The sequence below is a fragment of the Trachemys scripta genome, chromosome 5 (genome assembly GCF_013100865.1).
Source record: "Trachemys scripta elegans isolate TJP31775 chromosome 5, CAS_Tse_1.0, whole genome shotgun sequence".
Lineage (NCBI taxonomy): Eukaryota > Metazoa > Chordata > Testudines > Emydidae > Trachemys > Trachemys scripta.
Genome location: NC_048302.1, coordinates 62,190,573 through 62,214,496, shown reverse-complemented (window position 1 = coordinate 62,214,496; position 23,924 = coordinate 62,190,573). Strand labels below are relative to the sequence as shown.

The 23,924-nt window shown below is 41.9% G+C and overlaps 1 protein-coding gene and 1 long non-coding RNA gene across 7 annotated transcripts in view; one reads left to right on the top strand and one right to left on the bottom strand.

Moving 5' to 3' along the window:
- Positions 1-1,499, top strand: part of LOC117878486 — a 3,145-nt gene extending 1,646 nt beyond the window's left edge. The window contains exons 2-3 of the long non-coding RNA XR_004645987.1: positions 957-1,114; positions 1,281-1,499. This is a non-coding gene — a long non-coding RNA (uncharacterized LOC117878486). The remainder of the gene's footprint in view (positions 1-956; positions 1,115-1,280) is intronic.
- RAPGEF2 (Rap guanine nucleotide exchange factor 2) overlaps positions 1-23,924 on the bottom strand; it is a 320,476-nt gene that overhangs the window by 226,038 nt on the left and 70,514 nt on the right. The window lies entirely within an intron of this gene.

Here is a 23,924-nt window from a genome sequence, read left to right as displayed (position 1 = left end):
GGGTGGAGTTGGGGTGGGGAAATGGGGGGGGCCAGGGCCCATGGAGGGTCCTCTTTTTTTATTTGTTAGATATGGTAACCCTACTACCGCTGTACTCCACTCCATAGGTGGCTGTCTTGAAGTGTTACTCTAAACTGGTTGAAAGTATTGACTTTATGTATGAGTAATACTATAGCCCACAGACACACAGAGGACCAACTGCTGGCAGTTAAGAGAGTTATGGTCTGTTTTTGGAGCTGAATACCCAGGGATCTAGGTAACTCAAGTATATACATGTGCACAATTTAGTCAATTGTCTGCAGCATGTGGATTCTTTACAGCTCATATGGACCAACAAACTGTGTTAAAAAATGTTTTGTAAATGCATTTTATTGTTGTATTGTAGTTTCCTTGGCCTCCTCCAATTCCTGGTTATAAGTCTCTCCAAACATAACATTTTAATTAACTTGGACAGTAATTTGCAAAAATTTGCAGCTGGGTTGTTTAAATATTTGTGTGGGAGGAAGACTGCGAGGGAGACAGTAGAAAAAGATACAATGTAAAGTCCCAACATACTTGACAGATCACCACATTTTAGATTTTGTATACAAGTAAATACAGACAGCAGATTAAAGCCTGAATCAGATGTAGTACTATTTTATTAACTCTAAGAAGTCTGAACAAGTTTAAAAATTACCAGTAATTATAAGTACAAGAAATATTAACTATTACAAATTTTGTTTAGAGAAACATTGTATAGAGATATATTCATCAAATGTTTCTATTTGGCAGGAGATTACATCATTGACATCAAAATTTACACCAGGGCCTACTAAGACTTTACATATCTTGAAAAATGAGAGAGGCAGGGTGGGTGAGGTAATATATTTTATTGAACCAACTTCTGTTGGTGAAAGAAAAGCTTTGCCACCTGAAATAGCAACTTCCCTCACCCATCTGTCTCTCTAATATCCTAGGAGCAACATCGCTGAAACAACGTTGCAAATATCTTGCAAAACTCATCTGGAAAGGCATCACAACACAGAATGAAACTTCTTTACACCTCCCAGGGCACGTTTCTGTGATTTGTTTTAAACAGAATGGCAGTTCTGTCTTCAATCACATATAAACCCAGGTAAGTCTCCAACTTTTTAATATTAAAAAGATCAAGTGTAATGGATTTTGTGAGCAAATGCTGAGTATTGCATAGTAACAACATATTTGTCATACACCACATATATATTTGAGGCACTGGATTTATCCATAACAATAACTTCCTTTTTTTAATTCTCCACTTCCAGTGTGACATATCTGCTAGGGCAGAATCCATTGAGGAACTAAGAGGCAGAAGGACAAACACAAAAAAATTCCACTCAATCTTATTAAAAGCCTTTTCTACATCAACGGTAACAAGAAAAATTGATGCCCTTTTGATAAGGTGATATGAATTATTTTAAGTATACTTGGACTTTCGATCTTTTCCCATCCTTACTGAATATAGTTTGATCCAGACATAAACAGACTGGCAGAATGGACTGCAAACAGGTGGCTAATATTTTTGCTAGAAACATTAGATTATGGCTCACCAATAACATACACCTGTAAGGTCCACAAGAGGCAGTATTTTTTCCCTAACCTCAGGGATAAATACAACAGTAGTTTTCATAAACTGAGGAAATTTCTGCCCCAGTAGAAGAACATTAGAGGTATCTGCTAAACAGCCTGCTAAGAGCTCCTTAAATTTCTTTCACGGTTCAGTTGGCAAGGCATCAGACCTTCCTGGAATTCTGCCATTCTTCGTTTGCGCTATTGCCTCTAGAATCTCCCTCATTTCTTCATCTAAAGTATCTTTACCACTCATACCTCTGGCAAGCCTATACTTCCACATATTTTTCAATTACCTCAAGAGCTTGGAGTTTCTGAAGTGTATAGATCACTATAGCATATCTCATTAGGATATGTTATCATTGCTTATTTTTATCAAGCAGAATAATTCATTGCTCTCGGCTGACTTTAAACTTTCAAGACAAATAATTGTGTGTTTTTCATAAAAATTCTTTTTTGGTAGCGCTTGTTATCAGCACACTCATTTTCCTCCGTATTATCCAACTGATTTTTTTTTTGAGCCTGCAGTTTTAAGAGTTTGTTTTGAATCCCTGAGCTCATGTCTACTTTTAATTTTCAGCTGACCCCTTCATATTGCTTTACACCTCCCACAGAAACCTCTTTATATGGTCTTTATCATTTTTTTAATGTAATGAATAATTTAAAATTGGGACAAATATTTGGTTGCAGCAAAGAAGCAAACAATTCATTCTTCAAAAATATTATCTTTGAGTCCCAAAGCCAACTACTGAATATTACTTCCAAATGGGCAGTATCTGACCATATAATACTGCCAATTTCTATAGAGCTTGCCCACTTTGTTAAGGAGTTAGAAATTAAGATTAAATATGTTCTAGTATATCAATGATATGGTGTAAATAGATAGCCTCAGTCTCCTGTGCAATTTTCTCCAACAGTCAGAGACTAAACTCCTGGGATAAAGAGGTTAATGCAGTTGTTTCCCTATCTATTTTCTCTTTTCAGATCAGTCCTAAAACCATAGCATTTTTACATATTTAAATTTTACATTTAAACATAGGGATTGTATTACGGAAACAGGCAATTTATCACACTATGTCCTTTAAACAGCATGGTGTATGCCTACACTAGATGTTTTTATCTAGAATGAATCAATTGCCCATAAAGTCAGTTAACACCTTTATAAAGACTAATGTGAATACTCCCTAAATATTTGTTCTAAGAAACAATCATTTATAGTTTACCGTAGGCTGACCCCACGGACAAGCCACAAAGTGGTTTATGTCTGGTGTAGACATACCCAGAGTAGTAACAGCAATACGAGTGCAATGTACTCCAGAATGTTTTTCTGCACAGATAGCATAGAGGAAGGAGGACTGACTGACTCAGTTACACGGGCATAAAGTGGGGGAGGGGCACTCATCTGCACAACAAAACAGTGCTTCAGCCTGTTTATAGGGACACAACCATCTGTTAGCCTGTTGGCAGGAGTGAAATACTATTAGCTGCCATTGTCAGCAACAGTATATAAGCCATGTCTAAGCCAACCGCATCTTAACTTGTCACATTCTATTAACATGTTAATACAGTTAATACCCGAGGAGTCCAAGCTTTCGTTTAAGGCCAGACCCTACACAGATTCAGAATATTTTATATTTTATTCATTTCTTTACAGCCAAATTCTGCATTAATTCACACTGCCTGCAATCCAAATACTTCAATGCATTGCAGAAGTTGTAAGTCGTCATCAGAAATTTGGCTCTTAAAATTTGAAAGAGAAAATACTTACCAAATACAACAAAAAAAATTTTTAAAAATTCAATGTTTTAAAATTAACCACTTGGAAATAGTCGTGTAAAATTATAAACTCTTCAGAGCAAGAGTTGTTCTTATTTTAGCCTGCAACTAACTATGTAAATACAAAGAGCTATGAAAACGTCTAAAAGTAATAAAACAAAATATTTCTGCAGTAGGTACAAAAAATCAAATTGCTAAAATTTTGAACAGTCATCTACGATAGTATCTAAATTAGGAAGCATACAAGTACAAGTAAAAACATTTTAGCTAAGCTGTGCAATAAAGCACGCAAACATTTTAGTACAAAAGTCAAATATAAACAAAACAGAGGCCAAAATGGTCACATGTATGAAACTGTGCCAAATATTCTGCACAGCTAGTATTTTGCAAATACAGTCTCTTAAATCAAATCATAAAAGATGTTGAGTATACATTTTTTCTGAGAGATATTCTTTTAAACACTTATTTGTAATAAATGTTTCAAAATAAGTTATAATTAAAATTGAAATAAAATATATAAAATAATTACAAGCTACTGGTAGAGAAACAAAACTACACATTTAAACTGGAACTGTTAACTGTTCATACTGATTTAACTCACTCACAGGATGTAAACCTTGTTGTATCACTTCTGTGCCGCAGCATTCATCCAGCACTTCTCTTGTGTAAGTTTGACGCCAATAATGCTGGGGCCCAATGCTGTAAAATGTACAAACTACCGGAACCACGTGATACTATGTTGAATGTGAGTTGTCCCTATCTTCATTGACTGTAAGGCCGTGGTCAACATCGTGCTAGGTCACTGGTTCTCAAATTGGGGGTCACGACCCCTCAGGGGGTTATGACATGGTTATGTGGGGGTCATGAGCTGCGAGCTCCAGCCCCGGCCAAAGGCACAGGGCGGCAAGCCTCCCTGCTTCCTCCCAGTGTAGGAACATAGGGGGTGGGGGCAAGTGATGACACAGATACTGCTCACCCCCCAAAAACTTCCTCCGCACCCCCCTAAAGAGCTGTGAGGGAGGAAGCAAGGAACAACACCAGGGGGCTCCCTGCATCCAGGTCACTTTTCCTACCTAGGCTGTGTTGTGAGGCGAGCAAAAGGAGCACAGTTGCCAACTTTCCCGCAGTAAATAAGCACTCCGACTTTCACAATCAGCCAAAAATCAAGCTAATCCCATTTCAAAACAAGGCCAAAACAAGCCAATCCTTAAGAACCCCAACACTCTGTGACAAGATCCCCCCAGCGTGCAGTCTGGGATTGTGGTTGGCCCGCCTTGCCCCTGCTTACTTGGAAATGATTAAAAAAAAGAAGCAACAAGCTACAAGCCAAACACTAGCCAACAAGCAACTCACAAGCCAATTGAGCCAAAAACGAGCCCAATTTCTGCGCTTTCTTTGCAGGTATGGTATGTCTGATCAGGAGTTGCTGCTCTCTGCCCTCCCCTTACACAGCCAGGTGGGGAAAGGGATCTGGATGCAGGGAGCCCAGATATTGCACTCTCCCCTTACACAGGCCACGTGGGGGAGCGAGAAGCAATACAAGCGCCTCTGTGCATGCAGGTCAGTTTCCCTCCATGGGCACGGGGAGCCCATTGGGGACAGGGGTGAAGTGGGCGCCTACATTTATATATAAACATATACTTTTAATTTCTAATGGGGGGGTATCACACTCAGAGGCTTGCTATGTGAAAGGAGTCACCAATATAAAAAGTTTGAGAACCACTGAGTTAGGTAATGCAACTTTGAGTAGCCACGTTCTAACTCAATGCAGTCTTCTAGTAAAGACAACCATTTGATGACAACTGTGTTCAGAACTGATAACATTTCATAGGGTTTTGTCTGAGTAGGGTAAAATGGGGGTTTTCATTTTTTAAACATATTTTAAGCCAGCATAATTAGGGTATATCTATAATGCAAAAAAAAAAAAAAAAAAAAAAAAAAGAGCACACCACCACCATGACCTGCAGAAATGAGAGCCTTGATTAACTGACTCAGCCTTAACACGGGGCTCATGCTGAGGGGCTAAAAATAGCAGCGTCGGCATTCGGACTCAGGTTGGAGCCCAGGCTCTGAAACCTGGTGAGTGGGAGGGTCTTGGAGCCTGGTCCCTTCCTCTAAGATTCACTGCCACGGAGGAGTCTTTGCAGCATAGACATATGCTAACTCCAGTTAGAAGTGTTTAAGCACAACTTGCCTGTCCATAAGTGAAGGTTCCTTACCTATAACTGACATGTCTGGTCCCAATCTGTATTCCTCTGAGGGGGTTACGCCTGTGCAAAATGCGTCCAGAGCTGGAGAATTTAAAAGTAGTAGTGTCCGTTGGTCCGCACATGCACCCTCACTCACCTCATGGTTTCATATGAAGCGATAAAGGACGGGAAAAATAGAACGCATCTCCAGTTCCTTCTCCACCACAAAGGGGAAGGAGGGCGGGAAGTGGAATACAGATAGGGACCACACATTTCAAAGAACCTCCAATTACAAGTAAGTAACCTTTCTTCAAGTGATGGTCGCTACTGTATTCCACTGAAGATGATTAGAAAGTAGTACCTAATTCAGCAAAGGGTGCAAGGATGAAGATGGGAGGGCACAGCAGAGGATAGCCGCACCAAAGGAGGCAACCACCACCTAGTCTTGCACCAAGACATAATGCGTAGCAAAGGTGTGTTCTGAACTCCATGTGGCCGCTCTACATATCTCCTGGACAAGCATTCTGCAGGGAGGCCATGGTTGAAGCTTGGATTCTCGTGGAATGGCCTCTCTCATCAGAGGGCCCAGGCAGGCCAGATAATTGAGTGTAATGTACCCCAAAATCCACATGGAGAGTCTGTGTAGCTATAAAAACTAACTATATATAATTATACTCTTTTAAAAGGTGTGTCACATTCAAGAGGACACTAATAGTTCTGACCCAGACCATGCGGTGGTGAGAAGGAACTGGAGACAGGGTTGGTCCGCCCCCTCTATCACCTCAGATGAAACCCTGAGGTGAGTCGGACACTACTACTTTCAAATTTTCCCACAGCAGATGCATGGTGCACATGCGTAAACCCCTCAGTGGAATACAATAGGGACCATCACTCAAAGAAAAGAGTTTTAGAATGTGTTAACCAATATGTTCATTTTATCGTGATCAAGACAAACCTATAATGTGGACCTTTGAATGAAGTTTCACATAGTTTATGATGAAATTTGACTCCACTATAAGCAGGCTTCACAGTGCTAATCCACTTGGAAATCAGCATTTATCACCCAGCAGATAGGTTACAATGCTGCATTCCAAGATGATTATTCACCTCCTCTGCTTTAGTTAAGCAAACTAGAAGGGAATAGGAAAGTTGCAATTACCCTGTTAGAGATATTGTATCAAACAATCCTGGATTCTTTGTTTTGCTGCAGCTGTTCCCAACAGAAAATGAAAATGGGGCCTTCCAGAGACCCTAACTTTGCACAAATACCAGTGCCTTTAGTATCAGACACAGACATCTGTGGATGCCGTTATAGGAGACTTGGGGATGGACAGGAAGAAACATGGTCTTTCACCAAATAAACCTTCTTGTGCTATAATAAAACTCTGTCCACAGTTAGCTTTTCTGACAAAAATTAAGTAGATACCACTGTATGTTTATTTTATTACATTTACTCAATGTTTTTCTAATGCAAACCAGAGGAAAAAACATCTACTTCTGTTTTGAGTTAAGTCTCACCGGGTAATGTACAAGCGACTAAGAATTAACAGACATTACTAGTTTCTCAAAACCATTTTTCAATCTCACCAGCACAACCTGTTCAAATAGGAGAGTGCTACTGGAAGTTTTAATGATCTACCCACACAAGCAGATTTTAAACATGCAAAACAACACAATTGATTCAATATATCATGCTGCTGCTAAAGCTTTTAACAGAATAAAAACGAAATTAAGACATTCATGATTATAATGATCCCATAAGATGGGGGATAAATGTGAAAAGGCTAGATGGGAAATTAAAGCCTGTCACCTCTTACACTCAGCAAAAAGCTAATGAACAGAGAAAATTATAGGGTGCAGTTGTGCATTTCTTGTCTGCTCTGGAGACTCTAAAAAGTCAGACAAATGACTTAACACAAAGGCACAAGTTCTGGAGTGAGATATCTGTTCTTAGATATTGTGTCCTCCCATAGACAAAATGGTTTACCACAAAAGATGTCTCCTACTGACTGCACATAGTCCCTAATTATGAAGGTCTCTCTTGAGTTATTCACAAATTTAAAATATTGTATGCCTCTCTTGCCTTAAATATGTTAATAATCGTCCCCTGGAATCGTGTCGTAAAAATGTTTTACCTATTTTTCCATTCACTGCATACACATGCTGGTATATTATTTTAGGGTTGCACTGACTTCTAGGTTCTGACGATGTTGGAAAAACAAAACTGTCAAGCTCAGTAGGCCAAATATTTTCTCCCTTTTAGTTTAAAATCTGTTCAATGTCCCTATATCATTTATAAAGCTAGCTGCCTGCCCATTAGTCAAGGGAATAAAACTCAAATATACTGACTATGGAGGTCAAATCAGTGACAATAACCAACAGATATTCAAAATCAGATGTTCTAGAACTACTAACCACAGTTTTTTAAATGAAAATGATGATGGCAGAGATCTGGGCTTTCTACAAATGTCAGTATGTAAATAAAAATAAATGTATGTAATACATAGTTACGTATTCTGAGCTGAAATTAGAATATTTTAAAGGTATATTTCATGCTACTATATCTCCATTCTAACTGAGGTACAAAGGTACGACTACAAAGTCGTCTTTCCCCAATAAAAGACGTCTGAAAATATTTGAATAAAACTGCATTATTCACATTAGCAGAGCTAAATTCACTATTAATTTTACCAGTGCACTGAATTCAAATGCAATGTTTATACACAGTCAACTTTAGTTTGCCAACTCCTCTCGTGCCGAATCCATTAAGCATTATCTAACTTCTCCTCTAGGATATGAAAGCATCCACTCTACAACTTTAAAGATAGAACATTCTGAAAACAGATTCAACAGGATGCTTTTTGCAATTGCTAGGAGTGCTGTGGGTCACTGCCTCTTTTTCAGTACTGTCCTGAGTGCTGAAACTCAAACAGACAACTTAACTACCTGTCGTTTCTACATTTTTCTTATGTGGATTAAGGGAAACACTTTAATCAGCGTCTAGAACAATCAATCATCCCTAGAAGTAGCATGCACCTATTACTTCAGGTGTTTTCATACTTCAAGTGTGTTAGTGATTGGGCAGTGCCAGAAACATTTTTTTCTTTATAAGCCGAAGTTCTGCACAAGATACCCAAAAGGAAGAGAAACGTTTCTATAAATTATATGTTAAGGAGCTGAGGTCACTGCACTGATGAGTTTAATGATGTGTGAGCACTTGCTGCTACAATAGCAAGCAGGCTGATTTGCTGCCATGACAACTCTCAGAAACAAACAAAAAAATGAACATCTATGGTAAATATCAGTCACCCACCAGAGTTGCCACAAAAATACCATCATCATGGTGGTTTTATTACTACCAAGGAAGGAGGGCCAGATTTTTATTAGGCACCTAGTGGAATTTTCAAAAGCTCCTCAGCACCTAACTCCCATTAACTTCTGAAAATCCAACTAGGCACTTAGTATGTCGCTAAGACACCTAGATATCTTTAAAAATATGGCCTGTAGTACATTATGATTTTATACTGCTAGACTACAAAAACAGTCAGAAGTTTCACCCTTCAAGCTCCTGAAGTGCAGGTCAGTACACAAATGTAAGAAGTAAAAGAGAAGTCCGGTTTTTGTTTTGTAAAATTAACAAGAACTCAACTCAGCTCTCTTTCCATTACGTTTAATAAAGAAACCCCAAAAAATCCAAATATAGCAAAACACGGGAGTAGTATAGTTGGTCCACTACAATTAATTGTGGAGTCATTTTTTTTGTTCCCAGTCATTATCTTAACATGGCACAAAGCACATTTAAATAGATGTTATTTCAGGTTATGAAACTTGTTCACATTTGAACATGCACCTTTTCATAGCTTATTTATATGCTATCAGACGGTTATACTTTCCATTTTTAAACATCAAGGAGTCATTTGACATGAGATTTTCTTCTATTTAAATTTATTATAGCAACAAAGTATTTCAAGGTATTTCTTTCCAAAGGACACTGATCTTACTGTGGGCACACTGTGGCACAAGTCACATGAAAGCCATTCCCAATCTATCAGATATGCTGTACTGTCGACAGGTATGTAGTTTGCCAACTCCTCTCATGCCGAATCCATTCTCAACCAAGAACATAAATGTGGTTGTTGGCTTGCCCCTATCTAAATGATTAAAGCATCAGAAAAAAGGTAAGGGGTAAAAATTAGACCTAGACGTTGTCAAAGAGAACATGCAATACAAAATTCATGTAGCCATAAATTGCATATTCCAAAAAATTACTTCATCTGTGTGGGATAAGTATAAACTGAGAATTAGCATTAGCTTAAGTTTGGTTAAGAAAATACCATATTTGCTTTATAGTTTGTGGCTAGTATAAAGAAGGCCCCAATCAGCAAGTAAAAGAAGACTGTGAGAATAAGAACTATTACTTGTAGTGTGGGAAGTAGGTATGGTTCCAAAAGTAACAAATAAAATAAAGAGCTGCAGTAATAAAACAAAGAAAAACTGTCTTAAAAGAAACCAGCCCAAACCTTCCTTCCCACTGTTCTCCTGGTAAGCAAGGATTGCAGGAGAACAGTGTTGCTGGAGCTAGGGGTGCTGCACCCCCAGCTTGAAGTAGTAATAACAAATACCAAATGCATGGTTTCCCTCCATCACCACCCCCACTATAAAAATATCTGTGGGGGGATAAGAAAGGAGGCTGTAAATCTTATTTGGATTAAGATGGGAAATAAGGGTGAACTGGCGCAAATTGATTCTTAGCTTAAGTCACTAATTGGCAATGACATCACCTGTTTGTTAAAGGGTTCATTGCTAATACCTGCCTGACCACTTTGGAGCTGACCAATAAGGGTCTAAGCACCCCTGGGGTTAGCCCATTTGTAAGTATCTTGACAAATGGTTATAAATGTTTTGTTACTGTTTGGATATAGTAAATTGCTTATTATTTAGGCATATTTAGAGCAACTGTATAAATATCATTTGGCCTTTGGATTTAATACAGAAATTTCTGGCTAAATCAGTGTTTGGTGATTTCCCATATCAATATTCATAATATCAGATTAATAATTCCAACAACCTCTTTAGGCACTGCAACAGCCTAGCCAATAGATTCAACACTGAAGTAGCAAGAAGTGCCTAACAGGACAGAAAGTTGTCTTTACTTTGTGTCTTAAATGTTCAACTATGTAGTGGATAGTATGTCACCTTAGGTATGCTAATACAGTTTTCCATTATTAAAAAAATCACAAGATCCTGGAAAGACTTGGAAGTGTCAAATAAAGTTAAGCTATATCTTGCTCTATTACCTGAAACTGTAGGTTGGGGGGGGAGGCACTATAATAACTATATCTTAGTTAAAACCCAACAGCTTCATAAATAAAATCTCTTCTCATACGCCTCTAAACCAATATACAGATATACAAATATACAGATAACATTGCCTATATAGAATAACTGTCTAACTATAGATTCTAATAAGTGCTTATTTATGCTCTGAATTACTAAAAAGGTGACTACTGCTATGTGCATAGTACATCAGCACTGCTGCTGCTGTCACAGCTGACTTGAGGTATCTTCACAGAGACATTCAGACAAGACTGAACATACTCTGCAATTCTTGACTGAAGAAAGCAAGCTGTTGCTGCAGTATTTTGCTCCAGAATGTAAGCTTGAATTTTTTAAAAACTTGTTTCTAGCCTTTTTGGTTGTAAGAGCCTTGATCATTTGAACTGAATATAAATGATGCAGTTTTGACATCCTGAATCTGCACTCAGTGGGACACTATAGTTCTGAGAGGTGGGAACCGCCCTGTCCATTTCACTTATTTGTCAGTTCTGAAACCTTAAAGATAATTAACTTTGTGAGAATTATTATTTCATTGCTGATCATTTTAGCAGAAACATCCAGTTGATGCGTATGTCCCTCAATCTGCTTTTCATACCTTCACAAGGACAAAAAAGAGGAGGTTACAGATGGTAATAAGCCATAAATCTGGTGTGTCAGTTTAATCCATGATTTTTGGTGTCTAGCAAAGTTATAAATTTAAGATCCCAAGCTTTTCTTCTGAAAGTGCTGTGCAAGTTACCTTTGAGGATGAGGACTGATTGATAGGTCAGATACAGTGTTCGCTTTGAGAAAAGTGATAGCGTGTTTTTAGTGTCTGCTAGACACTAAAAATCATGGACTGAACAAAGACATTGGATTTATGGTTGATTACAGCTATCTGTAACCCACTAACCCCCTCTTTTTGTCCTACGACTGCAGAGGTGGTAAGGTGCCACTCTACCTTGAATGGTCCCTTACAATATGTGCTAACTACTTATGCTAAACATATGCTAAACAGTCTATTCCACCTTTCATTTACCTGTGATAGGAGTACTTTTCCCAGACCTGAAGAAGAGCTCTGTGTGGCTGTGGCTCAAACTCGTCAATCTCACCAACAAAAGTTGGTCTCATCCTTCTTATTGCTTTAATAGCCTGAGACCAATATGGCTAGAACTACACTGCCTGAACAAAACTGGTCAGTTTCATTGCTTTTTAAACAGAGCCTTGTAGGAAGCAGTGACATGCTGATGCCTGGGAATGCTGTCAGCAGTAGCAGTGTTGCCAACTCCTGTGATTTGTATTGTGTCTAAGGCGAGATATACGCTACAGACCTATATCGGTAAATAAAATCCACACCCCTGTGTGATACAGTTATATCAGCCTAGCCATCTGTATAGACAGCGTTATGTTGATCGAAGGGCTTCTCCTGCTGTCATTACTACTGCCTCTTGGGGAGGTGGTTTAAGTACACCAACGGGAGAAGCTTTCCTGTCCATGTAGGAGCGTCTTCACTAAAGAGCTACAGCCCTGCACCTGCAGCACTGTACATGAAGACAAGCGGTTGCCTTTTTTTTTTTAAACTTTAAGCCTCAGCTCCTGGAGTCACGTGACTCTGAAAATCTCAGCTTTCATTTAAAAAAACATTTTTTCTAGTCCTTTTTGGTTGCAGAGAAAAGCTTGAAAATATGACTGGAGTGAATTGTTACTTAGCGGCTCTGTGTTCCTGGGGAACCAAGGCGCAGTACCCAGCCTGTCTGACTCACGAAAGGCCCCCCAGCCTCTGCTTGAACCAAATCTGCATCAGAAGAAAGACTTACAAAAAGCAATGAAAAGGCAGTGGGAGACACACCTAAACCCCTGGGATAAAGATGACAGGATTAAGAAAACTCCCCTAGCCTCATATGTATTGAAGATGGGACAAGGAGGCATCGCCATTAGCATACAGAATAAAGAACAGAGATTCCAAGCAAAAACCGCACGGAACTCTGGGACCAGAAAAGCAGGGAAACATTGCATGATGGGGGAATCTCTGCTCCAGATGTCAATGAACCCACACCTGCACACACCCAGCTCAGTAGTTATCAGACCAACTCTAGGAATAAATCCTTTATTGGGTATCCAAAAGAGCAAAGCTCCTTAATTGCATTGTGAGCTCCCTCCAAGGAACACCGCCCAAAGCCAGGAATGATCAGCTTCCATGTTCTAGCCCAGAGAACCTCCCACCCATCCAACCCCCCTGCTACTTGTCCCCTGACTACCCCCTACTGGGAACCCCCACCCCTGACCGCCCCCTCCCGGGACCCAACCCTCTATCCAATCCCCCCTGCTCCCTGTTGCCTGATTGCCCCAACCCCTATCCACACACACACAGCCTGACTGGCCCCCTGGGACTCCCACCCTATCCAACCCCCCCACCCCAGTTCCTCGTCCCCAGAATGCTCCCCCCTCACAACCTCTGCCCCATCCAACCGCCCCCTGCTCCCTGTCCCCTGACTGCCCTGGGACCTCCTGTCCCTTACCCAAGTCCCCCTCTCCACGCCCCTTACCATGCCGCTCAGAGCAGCGGGACTGGCAGCCGCGCCGCCCCACTGCCCCACTGGAGCCAGCCAAGCCGTTGCACTGCCCAGCAGGAGATCACAGCGCCGCCACCCAGAGCGCTGGCTGCATAGCGAGCTGAGGCTGCGGGGGATGGAGGGACAGCCTCCCGGGGCAGGAGCTCAAGGGCTGGGCAGGACGGGCCATAGTTTGCCCACCTCTGGTCTAGCCTGAGCAAAACAACTTTGGTATACTCCCTTGTTTACACACAAACAAATCTCGTGTTCTCCCTTGAACCATTGTTGTTTCTCTACAAAAACTCCTACCCATGCTCAAGTAAGTGGTCTGATGCCTGGATCCAAAATCGGTATCAGTTCCATTGGGACTTATCTTCTCCTGACTGATCATGCTGGGGACTCTGCCTGACTCCATCACTCCAGACCCACAGCTAATGCCACCACCTCAGACCTTCGATCGATTCAAGCTTCATGGAGTGGTGAGAACCCAGCTCGCTCACACTCTCACTCACTCTCTCTCGCTCTAGGTATAGCCTTCTGACCCTGACTTGTGTGATCAGTTATAGTTTTGTAAACCTGACTTATAATCAAATTTAAGTTAAATTTAATATTATAACTCTCTTGTTTGTTTGGCTCCCCTCCTCCTACCTGGCAACAAATAACTTTCATGATTAAGCTGGTTGCTTCTCTCTCTCTCTCCCCCTCATGGGTGGTTTTTTTTTTTGGTTTCCTCATTTGCTCTGCAGCAACACTCCCTGTACCTAAACTAAAAGACTCCTGAAGCATCCAAAAATCCTGTGGGGTTTGCTCAAGTGGGTTACTAACAGAATTGTAACGTGAAAGTGGGGATAGAGACATGCTGAACCTGGGACATATGAGGTTGGCAGCTAGGAAGTGCTGCTCGAGGTGCCCAAGGCATATGACGGTGACAGCTTGGAGGTCCTTTTCGACCCAGCCTATTGAGTCAAGGGACATATAGGGGGTCAGCTTGGGAGTGCTGATTAACCTGGTCCTTTCAGATGCACTTTGTGAGTGAGCGAGCGAGCGCGCACCTGATTCTGGGGCTGGAAGAATCCAGCCCTGGGGAATCTAGGTCCTGCAGGATAGCTCCATTGGGAGGGAACTTGCAGCACGGAGAAATAGAGCTCCATATGAGAACGTAAGTGACATAAGCAGTACATTGATAGAAGTACAGAATCCCCCCACCCGAAGAGTACCCCTAATAAATGAGTATACCCCAAAGTAACAGGCAAAGCTGGTAACAGAATGTACAGGCTCCCACCCGCAAGGGAACCCCGTCAGGTTTTTTTTTTTTAAAAATCTTGTGACTTTTAAGCCAATAATACGATTTTTGGGTGGTTGGGGTGCTGTGTGATTTTTTTGGATGGTGATAGTAGAGCAGCAGAGTCAGGCACCGAAATTAATTGTAGAGAAGGAGGCCAACGCAAAAATCAGAGACTGGGTGAAAGCAATAGGAATGGAGCCAGGAGCAGCAAGGAGGCTTTGTGGGTGGGTAGCATGTGTTCTCTCATCACTCTCAGCAGCCAGGAGGCTCTGGTGAGAGAAGACAAAGATGGGACTGATGGTCACGGAATTTAACATTTTCAAGATCCACTAATGGGAAAGATGGAACGTTAAATTTAAATCCCAGGGTAGAAGTGTGTTAGAATTTCCAGTATCCTTCACAATAGCAGAACAAATTAGGGGGATGGGTCTTTTTGCCAGGATGTTGACCTTTTATCTACTTCTGGCTACTAGTTTATTCCTCTGACCAGGGTCTTAGTTTCATCCAGAACTTGGAAAAACTTTAACTAGTATCATGAAGGGGATAATTTTGTCTTCTGCCCTACTTAAATATTCAACCAAATTTGACATTGCATTGCAAATCAATCTGGTAGTTAAATTTAAAAATAATCATCACCATAATTTGTATGTATCTGCTTACTTTTAAGGGAATTCTGTGGAACTATGGGCCCGCAGGAACCCTCCCACCCCACCCCACGCCTTCTCCCGCGGAATTCCTGGGCTTCCCTGCAGAAAATGGCAGGGAAGCCATGCAGGTGAGGAAAGGATGACCACAGGTGCAGTTTGGGGGGGGGGGCGCACGGGGGGAAGAATTGCCCCCCCACACACACAGAGGTGAGGCATCAGAATGCACATGGGTGGTTACGTGCCACTGCAAGCGCAGAGTTGCCCAGTTGAAGAAGGTTGCATCTCAGCTCCGCTGACTCTGCAGCTGAATGCCACCTTCTAGATCCTAGGGCCAGTCGTACTCCCATTCTGTGTGCTCGGAGCCTTCCTGCTTTCTGTGCAACAGTGAGTGCCCGCGGTGCGGCTGGGTAATGGGTGGTGGGGAAATGAGGGAAGGGGGGATGAGCAGGTGGAGGGAAGAAGCAGTGGGATGGAATAGGGCAGGAGGAGGGGAATATGGCAGTGAGGGGAGGGGGATGAGATGGGGAAGGGGAGGGGATAGGGGAATCGCAGAGTGAAACAGGAGCCCAGCATGTGGCGTCCCACTGGCAGCAGCTGGGGCTCTGCCATTAAGCAGACCCATTGAACCCTCATCCGGACAAACCCTACCCCCCCCCCTACATCTGGACCCCGCTAGCAAGCCCCAACCAGCTGCACCCAGACGCCCCTAACAAGCCCCAACCAGCTGCACCCGGAAACCCCCCACCCAGACCCCCCCCACACAGATGTTTCTCTGGCAGCTGCACCCAGACACCGCTAACATGAGAAAGTTGCATCTGTTTAAACTTTAAATTGTTTTCTAAATCAATTTATTTAAACCAGCATAAACTGCTGCATGGAAGCTCACTTCAGTTTAAGAGTAATTTATCTGATTAGCATAAATGGATTTCTCACTGATTTGAGCTAAACTTAAAAAAGCCTGGTTTGAACAAAAATAAGAGTAGCTACACAGGTTTTTGCATTGGTTTAATTACATTTATTTTAAATCACACCAATACAACTTTCTCATGTAGATAAGGCTTTAGTCCCGCACCTCTCATTGACTTCCAACGGGATCAGAGCTTAGCTATAAACCCTAAATTCATTAAAAACATTAGAAACAGAACAGTCATTGACATGCAATACTGAGAGTTTATTGTTCATATACAAAAATTTACCCTGGATTTTCATTTTGGCAGATCTCTTGAATCAAACATTGCAATTCAGATGAACTGGAAACTTTAAAGTTTCTTCCTCAAAACAAAGCCAAGATATTTTTGGAATGGCTCATGACAGAGCTCTTAACTACAGATTAAATGCATGAATGCTCATTGAAGTTATTAACTTGGACTCTAAACCAACAGTTGCTAACCAAGCTGTTTTGGTCTATAAGCAGTTAACTATTTACTAGTTTATGCTACATATTTACATTGTATGCAATTCAAATATATTAGCCACTGAAGTACACAACAGGTCCAATTACACTGGTCTACAATTTTTGAGAAGTCGTCTGCTTCAGAGATAAAATGTGCTATTTGTTATGTATTTTGATGTGCTGAATTCAAATATGACAATTAAAACAACTGACTGGCTATTGTTTCTAAGATATTTACGTTTTTACATTTTATGTCTATGTATATTGTGTAGATAGTAGAGTTTGAATCAAATTGTAAACCTAGGTCTTTTCATGTGTTTATGGTTGCTTTACATGATAATATTTCACCTGTCCTGTTTATGTAACACTTTAAAAATCAGCAAAAGGGTTATATAAATCAAATTTATTATGAAACAAAAGGCAAAAAACTATTCTGTACATAGTTTAGTCCTATTCAGTGTCTACTTGGCGCTTCTTGGCTTGTCTCTTGTATTCATTAAATGGAGCATCTCTTGGCACTGTCCAGCAATAGTCTGCAAGCATTGATGGGCTCCATTTGCCCTGATAGCGTTTCTCCATTGTTGCAATGTCCTGGTGAAATCGCTCGCCGTGCTCGTCGCTCGCTGCTCCGCAGTTCGGTGGAAAAAAATCTAGATGAGAGTGCAAAAAATCTATCTTTAGTGACATGTTGCAACCACGGCTTTTGTATGCCTTGAGGAGGTTTTCCACCAACAACCTGTAGTTGTCTGCCTTTTTGTTTCCAAGAAAATTTATTGCCACTAACTGGAAGGCTTTCCATGCCGTCTTTTCCTTGCCACGCAGTGCATGGTCAAATGCATCATCTCGAAGAAGTTCACAAATCTGAGGACCAACCAAGACACCTTCCTTTATCTTAGTTTCATTTAACCTTGGAAACGGAGGTACTTGAAAGCTGCTTGTGTTTTATCAATGGCCTTGACAAAGTTCTTCATCAGACCCAGCTTGATGTGTAAGGGTGGTAACAAAATCTTCCTTGATTCAACAAGTGGTGGATGCGGAACACTTTTCCTCCCGCTCCAATGACTGTCGGAGTGGCCAATCTTTCTTGATGTAGTGGCAATCTCTTGCACGACTATCCCATTCGCAGAGAAAACAGCGGTACTTTGTGTATCCAGTCTGCAGACCAAGCAAGAGAGCAACAACCTTCAAATCGCCACAAAGCTGCCACTCATGTTGGTCATAATTTATGCACCTCAAAAGTTGTTTCATGTTGTCATAGGTTTCCTTCATATGGACTGCATGACCAACTGGAATTGATGGCAAAACATTGCCAGTATGCAGTAAAACAGCTTTAAGACTTGTCTTCGATGAATCAATGAACAGTCTCGACTCATCTGGATCGTGAACGATGTTGAGGGCTGCCATCACACCATCGATGCTGTTGCAGGCTACAAGATCACCTTCCATGAAGAAGAATGGGACAAGATCCTTTTGACGGTCACGGAACATGGAAACCCTAACATCACCTGCCAGGACATTCCACTGCTGTAGTCTGGAGCCCAACAACTCTGCCTTACTCTTGGGTAGTTCCAAATCCCTGACAAGGTCATTCAGTTCACCTTGTGTTATGAGGTGTGGTTCAGAGGAGGAGGATCGGAGAAAATGGGGGTCCTGTGACATTGATGGTTCAGGACCAGAAGTTTCATCCACTTCCTCATCTGACTCAAGTGAGAATGATTCTGGTGCATCAGGAACCGGCAGTCCTTCTCCGTGGGGTACTGGGCGTATAGCTGATGGAATGTTTGGAGAATGCACAGTCCACTTTTTCTTCTTTGACACACCTTTCCCAACTGGAGGCACCATGCAGAAGTAACAATTGCTGGTATGATCTGTTGGCTCTCTCCAAATCATTGGCACTGCAAAAGGCATAGATTTCCTTTTCCTGTTCAACCACTGGCCAAGATTTGTTGCACAAGTGTTGCAGCATATGTGTGGGGCCCACCTCTTGTTCTGAGCTCCAATTTTGCAGCCAAAGTAAAGGGGATAGGCTTTCTAAACCATAGTGGTTATATTGCGCTTTTGTGATGCAAAAGTCACTTCACCACAAACATAGCAGAAGTTATCTGCACTGTTCACACAAGTACGAGGCATCTCTCCTCACTTTGGCTAAACAGAAATGTGTCCCTTTGCAAAATCAAACACTGACAAATAAGAGACGACGACACTGTATGATTTCTAGAGCTGATATAGGGCAATTTGTTCAGCAGAGTGATGTAAGCTTCGTTATGATTGCATCATCCATGACTTCTAGGAATAACATGATGCAATTCATATCATGTATGACGCAATACCAGCTTCAGATTGGCATCATTCATTGTTTTGCCTAAAAAGCAAGTACTGTCCAAACCCAGTCATAGATTTATTCCTAGATCCAGTCAAAGATGTATTTTAGTCATTTCTGGTTTAAATTGAGATCCCTTCCCTTTATAACTCACTTATCCTCCGCCATTCCCAAGTCAAGGGTCATATATACCGACCCAATAGCATATCTTGAAAACTAGAGCCAAATCAACAATTTTAAGCATCATTTTCTTTCTCAGTGACCCAGAATTAGTAAAGTTTGACTACATTTATTTCAGAAGCATTTTGGCTGTAGAGCAGTGTTATACTTCAGTGAAAAAGCTGGAAAATAAATATTTGATAATTACAGACAGATGTATGCATCCTATTAATATAATAAGTGTGTTCGACAGATTGGGCTTTAAAAAGCTATTGATAACACTTTACTTTGGAGCTGGACACCTTGTCCTTTATCCCAAAGCTTATTTGACAGTTGAGAAGAAAGTTTTTCCTGTGTCACACATATTTTAGTTGTGAATTTAATTAAATTTACTGCTTATGAAAGTGATGGTCTGGCTAGACTGAAATTTAATGTAGGCAGCCACTGTTAAAGCCTTTTCACACAATACTGTTAATGCAACTCATTCCTAACTTACAACACACTGAGTCGTAGGCAAAAATTGCCCACTGCAATGAACTGCAACAAACTAGATAATGTTTTCACCTCTCTTAGCCAGAAGGCTGAGAAGTGTACTATAGCGCCTTTTGGTTTTACGATTTCAAGGTATGGAATGTATCTTGCTACATAGTTGTCTCAACATGCCTGTGCATGGCGCTGTTCAAAATATTAAAGGAGACGTGGTCCCTGCCCAAAGGATCACAAATGCAAATTCAGACAAAGACTTTCTTTCAGTAACAAAATGCACTCTGACAAATTGATGGTGTCAACTCAGAGCACAGCAGACTTTTTTAACAGTTAAACACTGCCTTTTTTGGATGGGTTTAACTCTGAAAGGCCACACAAAAAAAATGTGTTAAGGAGAGACTTCAATTATGGCTCATTCCACCAGTAGAAAAAGGGACTTCAGAACTAAGGGTCAGAGAAGCAGGCTTGAAAACAAGAGGAAGGAGGATGAACCAGGATCACTATTTCACTAGCAACTTCAGAGGAACATAGGTTATGAGAGGGAAAAATAGGATGAAACAAGAGGAAAGACATAGGCAGAGCAGAAATGGGGGCCTTAAAAAAAAAAATCAGGAAAAGAATTGTCAACTTGATACAGCTAGCAATAGGAAGACAGAGGAGGCATTAGAAGAGAGCAGTAACAAATGGAGTAACAAGCGGGGTGTATCTTCAGAACTGCATTTCATGTAAACTGATGGAGGAATCTATCCCTACCTACTCATTACAAAACTTTTAAAAAAATAATACTTTATACCAAAACAGATGACCTTGAACAAAAAAGACTAAGCTCTGCATTGTCATACTTTCCAAATTTAGTTGCATTTTTTCAGTGGAATATTAACTCCTAACATTAAGGTTGTGTTTTCCAAACTAAAGTATTCTATAAAGCTTTCCTGCTTCAGTTATTTATATGATTTACATTAACTCCAGTTGAAAGGTGGCCAATTTTTTTTTAAAAGGGTGGATTTTTTTATTTTAGAAATATGAGGACTGTCTTACCTAGTTTTAATGGAGAATTTCCTAGATGTGTACTGTGTGCTCTCCACTGATATTTGAAAGGACATGTTTGTTGAAACTTTAATAGACATCCTTTCCTACAAAAGGAATATCTCAGATTTCACTCTCATGGCGCTTGTGATCAAAGGGGAAAATATTCTGATAATTTGGCAATAGGGAACTAAAATGTTAATATTTGGTTGTCTGACAAAAAAAATGTCTCCATTCAACCCAACAAAGAAAAGCCTAACAGACATGGAAAGCACTTATATTTGGGCTGTTAACATTATCTGCACCACTCCTAGAGCATGTTTTGCTGTTTAAGTGTGGACCTGGCTCTTTTGAAAAAGAAAACAAAATTAAAATGTAAGTGTCAACCATTTTAAAAAAGTCAGTGTGGTGAACAAAACACTTTACATTAAGGCTCGCAAACAAGTTGTTCTTGCGGTCAACAACAACAACAACAAAAAAGAATCAAAACAACACACTTCAGTAACAAACTAAAATTTAAGAGTGGTAGCCATGTTAGTCTGTGGGTATGTCTACACTACGGGATTAATCCAAATTTATATAATTCGGATTTGGGAAACAGATTGTATAAAGTCGAATGTATGCGGCCACACTAAGCACATTAATTCGGCGGTGTGCGTCCAAGTATCGGGGCTAGCGTCGATGGGATAGCTATCCCATAGCTATCCCATAGTTACCGCAGTCTCCCGCGCCCATTGGAATTCTGGGTTGAGATTCCAGTGTCTGATGGGACAAAAAACATTGTTGCAGGTGGTTCTGGGTACAGCCTCACCCCTCCCTCCCTCCCTGCATGAAAGCAACGGACGGCAGACAACCATTTCGCGCCTTTTTTCCTGGGTGAACACTGCAGACTCCATACCACGGCAAGCATGGAGCCCGCTCAGCTCAAGACAGCAGTCATGAACATTGTAAACACCTCGCGCGTTCTCGTGGAGTTTATGCTGAGCCAGGACCAGAAAAATGAGGCGAGGAGGCAGCGGCGGCGGCAGCGCAGCGACAAGCGTGATGAGGACACGGACACGGACACAGAATTCTGTCAAACCGCGGGCCCCGGTGCTTTGGAGATCATGTTGTTAATGGGGCAGGTTCTATCCATGGAACACCGATTCTGGGCAAGGGAAACAAGCACAGACTGGTGGGACCGCATAGTGTTGCAGGTCTGGGATGATTCCCAGTGGCTGCGGAACTTTCGCGTGCGTAAGGGCACTTTCATGGAACTTTGTGACTTGCTGTCCCCTGCCCTGAAACGCCAGTATACCAAGATGAGAGCAGCCCTCACAGTTGAGAAGCGCGTGGCGATAGCCCTGTGGAAGCTTGCAACGCCAGACAGCTACCGGTCAGTTGGGAATCAATTTGGAGTGGGCAAATCTACTGTGGGGGCTGCTGTGATGCAAGTAGCCAAAGCAATCACTCAGGTGCTGCTACGAAAGGTAGTGACTCTGGGAAATATGCAGGTCATAGTGGATGGCTTTGCTGCAATGGGATTCCTTAACTGTGGTGTGGGGCGATAGATGGAACCCATATCCCTATCTTGGCACCGGAGCACCAGGGCACCCAGTACATAAACCGCAAGAGGTACTTTTCAATGGTGCTGCAAGCACTCGTGGATCACAAGGGACGTTTCACCAACATCAACGTGGGCTGGCCGGGAAGGGTTCATGACGCTCGTGTCTTCAGGAACACTACTCTGTTTAAAGGGCTGCAGCAAGGGACTTATTTTCCGGACCAGAAAATAACCATTGGGGATGTTGAAATGCCAATAGTTATTTTGGGGGATCCAGCCTTAATGCCATGGCTCATGAAGCCATACACAGGCAGCCTGGACAGGAGTCAGGAGCTGTTCAACTACAGGCTGAGCAAGTGCAGAATGGTGGTAGAATGTGCATTTTAAAAGGTCGCTGGCGATCATTACTGACTCGCTCAGACCTCAGCCAAACCAATCTCCCCATTGTTATTTCTGCTTGCTGTGTGCTCCACAATCTCTGTGAAATTAAGGGCGAGACCTTTATGGTGGAGTGGGAGGCTGAGGCAAATCGCCTGGCTGCTGATTACGCGCACCCAGACACCAGGGCAATTAGAAGAGCACACCAGGAAGAGCTGTGCATCAGAGAAGCTTTGAAAACCAGTTTCATGACTGACCAGGCTACAGTGTGAAATATCTGTTTGTTTCTCCTTCATGAAAACCCGCCCCCTTTATTGACTCATTCTCTGTAAGGAACCCATCCTCCCCCTTCCCCCAGCTTGCTTTCAAACCAAATAAAGTCACTATCGTTTAAAAATCATTTATTCTTTATTAACAGATTATAAAAAGAGGGAGGGAGCCCGGGTGGGGTTTGGGAGGAGGATCGGTGGGAAGGAAAAGGCCACTAAAAAAAGGTTAAAAAAATGACAGCCTTTTGCTTGGGCTGTCCACTGGGGTGGAATGGGAAGGTGTACGGAGCCTCCCCCGCGTTCTTACACGTCTGGGTGAGGAGGATATGGAACATGGGGAGGAGGGAAGGGGGTTATACAGGGGCTGTAGCGGCACTCTGTTTTCCTGCTGCCGTTCCTGAAGCTCCACCAGACGCCGGAGCATGTCTGTCTGCTCACGCAGCAGCCCCAGCGTTGCATCCTGCCTCTTCTGATCTTCCTGTTGCAACCTCTCATCTCGAGCGTCTCTCCTGTCCTCACGTTGGTCCCTCCTGTCCTCACGTTGGTCCCTCCTGTCCTCAGGTTCACTGGCTTCTTTCCTATACTTTGAAACCGTGTCCTTCCACTCATTCAGATGAGCTCTGTCACTGCAGGCGGATTCCATGATTTCTGCAAACATCTTGTCTCGCGTCTTCTTTTTCCGACGCCTTATCTGTGATAGCCTTCGGGACGGAGGAGGGAGGCTTGAAGAATTTGCAGCTGCTGTAGGGAGGGAAAAAAAGAGAATTTTTTAAAAAGATACATTTTGCAGAACAATGCTTATACTCTTTCACGGTGACCAACACTATTCACATTACATAGCACATGTGATTTCTGTGCAAGGTCGCATTTTGCCTCTTAATATTGAGTGCCTGTGGCTTTGCTGCTAGAGATCACAGGTCCGGGCAACAGAATTCGGCTTGCATGCGGCCATGGTAAGCCATTGTCTTTCGGCTTCTGCGCCCTCCTTTCCCACGTACCAA